General features: G+C 41.8%; 1 pseudogene; it reads right to left on the bottom strand.

Moving 5' to 3' along the window:
• Positions 1-482: 482 nt before the first annotated feature.
• On the bottom strand, positions 483-2,495 carry LOC149844979 (dynamin-related protein 4C pseudogene; annotated as a pseudogene).
• Positions 2,496-7,421: the final 4,926 nt, after the last annotated feature.

The raw sequence follows: 7,421 nt of genomic DNA, 5'->3' as shown, positions 1-7,421 counted from the left end.
TACGGGCTGCCCCTTTAAGGTATTGATTAATCTGAATCAGGCAGCTTACATCGTACTCAACAAAAACAAAGCATACTCTAGACGTAACTTTACAATGTAAGTCACAAGGAAACAATTATAATTATTATTATTATTGGACATAACATAAACACACACACCAATCTCAAGTCTTGGCACAATTTGATCTTAAGAGAATGAGAAGCACTACGCGCATGAGCAAACAACTTCTAAAAGACTGGAGAGCAGATAACTTAATGTTGTACGTAACTAAATCACTGGTTATATTCCATCACTACCACAGAACATCTCACCTGATTGAGGAGCCCACTCTCAGCAGCATACCTAAAGTGAGATGCATGGTTCTCAAGTGAGATACGCTCTGAGAATTGCATATAATCGACGATAGGTTATATATATCATGACTGTAACCGACCTCATGTAAATCCCCTTGGTTCTATGCGTGAAAAAGACAGAGAGCAGGTCTAAGCAGCGATGTCTTCCATAAAGGGGGCCACCTTCTGCTTAGCTTTCGTCAACTTGTTAATGCGCTCTTTCAGCTCCTTCCTCAATCTTGCTGTTTCGATCGGCTCCACCATCATCTTCTGAAGAGCCTTCTCGTCCTTCCCTATCACGTTCCTGATACGGAGCTCCAGCTCTCTGTCCACCAAGTTTTTGATGCTCAACTTGAGGTGCATAGCCGAGACATCAACCATCCTCATTATTACAATCTTCCAGTAGGCCACCTTCTTCATCTTCAAATCGAACGCTTTCCTTAGATCATCAGCACCGTCGTCTTTCCCATGCCCACCAGTGTGTGAGCTGCCTTTCCCTGTTTCCTCCAACACCAACTTCATGAAGTTATCGCGTTCCTTCATCAAGTCTTCCCTTGTCTCAGTGTAGTCGGGATTGCACGTATAATCAGTGTTCTTCTCCATCTCGACCATCTCGACCATTCTGTCGACCGACGACTTTCTCATAATATTAAGCACATTACTCGCTGCCTCCGTCAGCACCCGCTGCATTTGTGAATAAGAATGGAACTCGCGCACCAGAACTGTGTGCACCACGTCCTCCACGTATTTCCATACATCCATCATGAACTCGTCGGGCAATTTAGCGATGCCGTTCACTCTCTTATGCAACTCAACGATGAAGGCGTTGCGGTCCAGCAAACACGGAAGCCAAAGCCCTTGTGTTTCTTTAAGCTGGTGCAGCTCTTCTTCCACGAATGACTTGGTTTGGGTTGGAGACAACCCCTTGTACGAGACATGGTCGTTTGGGTACACAGCCTTCAGTTTCTGGTAGAACTCGTTGACCTTCTCCAGAATGCGAGCGGTGCAATGGAGGTTGTCCTCGTCCGGGAACTCTTCGAACTCTGCTCTCACGAGTATCTTCTTCAGCGACTCGATCACCTTGCACATCTGCTTGTCGAATGCGTCCTTCACGTCCTCTTTCTGGATCTGGGGCAGCTTGCCCAATTCAAAGCGGTTGATGCCGAGCTTGTCATCGATTTCGAAAGCGATTCTCGGTAGGCACTCTCGGATCTTCTTCTCCTGGATCTCTACCAGCTTGAGGGCGAGCATGGGGATGCCGACGCCAACCTTCGACTTGTCGATTTGAGAGAGTGGGAGAGCTGTGAACAGCCTTTGCTCTACCTCTCTCGCTGCTTCGTAGGACTCTCCACCGACGCGGTTTCTCACGCACACGTAGCCAAGGCCGATCTTGACGTCGTCTTTGTTTACCTTCTCCGGCAGGCCTTGGGGGTTCATGTCCACTTTGGTGACGACTGCCAGTGTTCTCTTGCCCTCCCGATCCACTTCGCGCGACATCTTGATGGATCCGCACGTAGTGAAGTCGGCCGTCGCCGGTAGGACGTTCAGAATAACGCTATCCTCCTGCCCGATGTACTTCTTTATGAGCTTTTTAATCTGTTTGTCGATGTTTTCAGGCTGGCCATCCGTGACCACTCGAATGATGCCAGGCAAGTCGATCAATGTAAGGTCGGGCATTCCCTTCTTCTTCACAACGAGAGTGATTGGCGTCTCCGATATCACTTTTCCTTCTCCTTTGAGTATTTTTTCGGTGGCATTAACAATTTCTTGGGCAATCTGATGCTCCGACAGTGGGAGGGTGGTATCTCCGTACGCCAACTGGATCTCTGCATCGGGTGATGGACCGTCCTTCATTTGCAGGACTAGGGGAACTCTGGTGCACATGCCCTGCCCGTTGGGAATTTTGATACAGGCAAGCGACTCCAGAACGCTTGATTTCCCGCTCGACTGATCTCCGATGACGACGATGTTGGGGAGCTGAATCCCTTCCTTCATGATGTCCAGGCTCCGGAGTCCGTCGATGGCATCTAGGAGTGGCCGGATTTGGTTGCCGAACGCTGAAGCCAAGGGAATAGGCCCTGTGGGGTTCTCGGAGTGGTGGCTGTTTCCGCAGAGCGTCATGGATAGCAGGGCAAAAAACTGCTTCATGTCTCTCCCATCCATTCTCTTTTTTTTTTGTTGGTACGTTGCAAGTGTATGACCTGGCACTCTGATGAATAAAAGCAACTAGAAGTTTTTATGACCAATCAAGCATGTCCGACGGACATATATAAAAGAACCCAACCAGGGAAGAGAAACGTTAGGATGAAAGAACGAAAACTTAGTTGAGTGTGTAAACTGACTAAAAAAGCCTCATTTAAAAGTGACAACTTGGTTCAGATAGTTGACTGAGTAAAAGGGCCTCATCCAGCTAAGAGGGACACGACTTGTACGCCTTACAAGACAGCCAACCAGAATTAATTATTGAGAATTGACCGACCAGAAAAATAGCTGTCTCAATTTAAAAAGGTCAAAATGTAACGTGTTTACGTAAATACACTATTGTGCCAAGCAGGTTATATGTTTACCCCCGGAACACGCAGGTGCCTGTTCTCGGGTCTGAATGAGCTTCACGTATAAGCACGTGTGACTTGTTTTCTCGTGTGTCTCTGCATTACCTAGCATCGACAGTGCGTTTGCAAATACTTAAGTATTCTTTTTAGACATTAGTGCCATGAAACGATGTTTGTAGTAATGTACCAAAATCTTCTCCAGTCACCTTTTACCGTTGTCTACTACCGGACCACCTTTTACCGTCGTCTGTTGCTGGACCACTCTTTGTCGTGCAACTGTAAACACCCCAAATTTTTCTCATCGATGCTCAGACAACCCTCGTCGTGCAGTGCCAACCCTGTTAGGTCAGTTTAGGAGTCAAACCTCGAGTCTGTGTCAGAAAACTACCATTTTACCCACTTTCATTAGGAAAATTACCATTTTACCCTTAGGTCATCCCGGACCCCCAATCAGTCAGAGTCAACCAAACTTATTAGTCAGTTCAAAACGGTTAGAATATCAGTCATTTCAATCTCACCCGAGCTCACAGTGAGAAGGTCATTTTCATTTCTGACCATTCCTGCCAAAATGGAATCATTTCTTTATAAATAAGCTCATTTCTCACTCAAATCTAAGTCAATTGTCTTCGAGTCAGTCAGTCATATTCCCCAGAGTCTAACTTGAGCTCACCAGGAGTTCGAGTGCTCCAGTTTCAGTTCAAAATCATTTTCAAGTGTCTAGGAGCCTGTTTTAGCTCGTTTCAGCTCTTTCAGCTGAAATTAAGCTGAGTTAAGTCAGTTGAGCTAGTGTTTGAGCTTTGATTTTAGTTCATCTCAGTATTACTGACCTTTGTTCTAGCTCAAAGCCAGCTCAGATCTATAATTCACTTCACTCCAGTGACCATCCCATACCATTTCTTTAAAAATGGCAGTATTTCTTGAAAATTTAGTCGGAGAGTCCAGTTGAGTCAGTATCTTGTCAGTCCAGTCTAGTTTTGAAACTCAAAAACCCAGCTCAATCCAGTTCATTTCTGTTTAAATCAGTTCAAACCCCAATTTTCAGTGTCACTCTAGCTTGGTAGAGCCTGAAAACCATTTCTTCAACCATTTTGCAAATTTTATTATTTTTAACACTTTTTAAACTGGTACAAGTACCAATCGGGGTCTAACATCAAAAATTCTTCATCCAGGGTCTGCATTTTGCATATCATTTCATATCATTTCTCAGCATTTCATAACATTTCATCACATTTCATTTCATTTTCGAAGTCCAGAACTCCAGTTTTATAAATTTCAATCCAGATCGAGTTTTAAAAGCTTTCAGAAATTAATTTCAAACCCTAGATTTCCAAAATTGACATTTTTTACCTCCAGAAGTCTAAATTTGGAAATATTTTCTCGAGAAAAACAATCTGGATTTATTTCAAACTCAAATTTTTAAATTCTACATTGGATTTGCTTCGTAACGGGGTATTGAACTTCAAAATCCGAGCTCATTTAAAAAACTGTCAAAAATAGCTCGTTTCGTCCGAGAATTTTTCTAAAAATACTATTCTACCCCTAAGATTCTCAAAACGAATTTCAAATTTGAAAAATAAACTCACTCTTAGATGGCTTATTCATTTACATTTCTCTTTTATTAAAAAAAATGTGTTTCATTTCAATTTTCTTTTTATTTGTTTGTTTTTATTTTTTTATTTTATTTTGTGAGGTGGGACCCAAAGGGTTTTAGTCAAAGATGAGGAGATTAAGGAGAGATGGAAAGATTATTTTGATAAGCTATTTAATGATAGTCATGCTCAAGATCTTGGAGGCTTCCCCATTCCTTTTCATTAGATAAATCGTGACTTCATGCGCAAGATTCAAAAGAAAGAAATTGCATAGGCTTTGAAGAAAATGAAATCAAGAAGGGCAGTTGGCCCAGATGGTATACCTATCGAGGCTTGGAAATGCTTGGGAGAGAAAGGTTTAGAATGGTTGACAAATTTTTTTAACTTGATTTGGCGACCAAATAAGATGCCTAATGAGTGGAGGAAGAGTACTTTGGTGCCTTTATATAAGAATAAGGGTGATATACAAGATTGCACAAACTATTGTGGTATAAAACTCATGAGTCATACTATGAAACTTTGGGAGAGGGTGATTGAGTCTAGGTTGAGGAAGGTTGTCATGATATCGGAGAATCAATTTGGTTTTATGCCTGGAAGATCAACTATGAAAGCTATACATCTTCTTAGACAACTTATTGAAAGATATAGAGAGAGGAACAAAGATTTGCATATGGTTTTTATTGATTTAGAGAAGGCATATGATAGAGTACCTAGGGACGTTCTCTGGTGGACAATGATAAAGAAAGGTGTTTCTCTCAAGTACATTAGTATAATTAAAGATATATATGAAGGAGTAGTAACCAATGTCCGCACTTGTGGAGGGGTGACAACCAATTTTCCGATAACGGTTGGGTTACATCAAGGATCTGCTTTAAGCCCTTTCCTATTTGCGATAGTGATGAATGAGCTTACGAGATCAATTCAAGAAAATGTACCGTGGTGTATGTTGTTTGTTGATGATATTGTTTTGATTGATGAGTCTAGAGCTGGGGTTAATGCTAAGTTAGAATTATGGAGACAGACATTGGAAGCTAGAGGTTTTAAGTTGAGTAAGAGTAAGACTGAATATATGGAATGTCGGTTTAGTAAGCAACGAAGTAGTGATGGGAGTGCAGTGAAGCTTGGTGAGCAAGAAATATCGGTGAATGATTATTTCAAATATTTGGGATCCATCATTCAAAAGTATGGAGAAATTGATGGAGATGTAAATCATAGGATAAAGGTTGGGTGGATGAAATGGAAAAGTGCAACTGGAGTGATGTGCGATCGTAGAATGCCATTGCGGTTGAAGGGAAAGTTTTATAGGACGACTATTAGACCCGCTTTACTATATGGTACGGAATGTTGGGCTGCCAAGAGACATCATATTCAAAAAATGAGTGTAGCTGAGATGCGGATGCTTAGATGGATGTGTGTAAATACAATAAAAGATAAGATTCGGAACAAGGAGATACGTAAGAAGGTAGGTGTTGCACCCATTGAAAATAAGATGCGAGAGAATCGTTTACGGTGGTTTGGACATATTCGGCGAAGGCCTAATGATGCTCCAGTTAGAAGGTTGGAGAAATGGGAAAATATATTAGTTAAAAGAGGTCGGGGTAGGCCTAGGAAGACTTGGATGGAGATGATAGGAAAAGATATGAATGCTTTGAACCTCATCGAGGACATGGCATTGGATAGAAATGATTGGAGGAAAAGGATTCATGTGGAAGACCCAAAATGAATTTCTTTTTTGGTTCATATCGCTGACCCCAATTGTTTTGGGATGAAGGCGTAGTTGTTATTGTTGTTGTTGTTGTTGTTGTTGAGGTGGGACCCACAAGGTGGTCGACCAAACCTCCAGCCCCCTCTCCCTTCCTTTCTTTCTTTTTTCTTTTTCCCTTTCTCTTTTCTTCTTCTTCTTCCTTTCTTTCCTCTTTTTTTTCTTCTTCTTCCTTTTCTTCTCCTTCCTTCTTTCCTTTCTTCTTCTTCCCTTTCTTTCCTTCCTCTTTTCCCTCCACTTTTCCTTTCCCTACTTACTCCAGCCGATTCACGTAAACCAAAAGGGGCTTCCTTTTCATTAAGCATCTCAACCCTAAGTTGAGAATGAAAAAAACCTAAGTTTTCTTAGGGATCCAAAAAAGAAGAGAAACACTCATACGGCTGCCATATTTTTTCTAACTCTTTCTCTCTCTCAGCCAAGGCATCCTCCCTTCCTTGACAGCCTCCTTGTTGCAGCCATTCCAACATCTTCAAGGCTACCCCACACCATTGTTGTTCAAGGTGACCCCATCATCTCCACTGCTCCAGCCGGCTGCACCTTTTCCACTTATTGCAAACAAGAACTCGAGCCACACCAACCTCTAGCCGGTTCCCCTTGTAGCATCAATTGGTTCCAGCTCCATCACCAAAGCTACTGCCTCCAAGCACCTCCATTCAGCTTCAACACTTGGTGGCAGCCCAACTACATCCAACACCATCTCCAAGCACATCTTCAAACTTCATCCAGCCCTTCTATAGCCAGTGCTAGCTTTCCCAAGGTAAAAAAAAAAGAGAAAAGTTTGTCTTCTATGTTAAGGCCATGTAGTGGAAAGGACCCATCCAATGGATGGATCGGATCCTACTACCAATATCCAACATCAAAATTGATCATACCCCTGTCATTTCTCATTTTATTTTCATTATCATGTAGTTTTATGTTGCATTTAGAGAAGTTTTTGATTTCATGAGTATTTAATGTTGTTTTATTGATATTTAATTTAGGTTTGATTTATGTATCAAGTCCGGTTATCATTTTATGAACATACTTTCGTTAAAAAATCCAAAAAAAAAGTTATGATATATTTAATTGCATGTCTTTGTTTTTCTGCCGAAAATTTGATTCAATTTGGGTTTCGGAACCCTCTCAAACAAACCAGATCCCAAACTGGGATTTCATATTTCCAGAAACTTCAATTTCTGTTTTAGCA

This window comes from Nuphar pumila, chromosome 2 (genome assembly GCF_984573655.1).
Source record: "Nuphar pumila chromosome 2, dmNupPumi1.hap1.1, whole genome shotgun sequence".
In the NCBI taxonomy this organism is placed as follows: domain Eukaryota; kingdom Viridiplantae; phylum Streptophyta; class Magnoliopsida; order Nymphaeales; family Nymphaeaceae; genus Nuphar; species Nuphar pumila.
The sequence above is the reverse complement of the archived record's forward strand: the minus strand, read 5'-3'. Positions and strand labels throughout refer to the sequence as shown.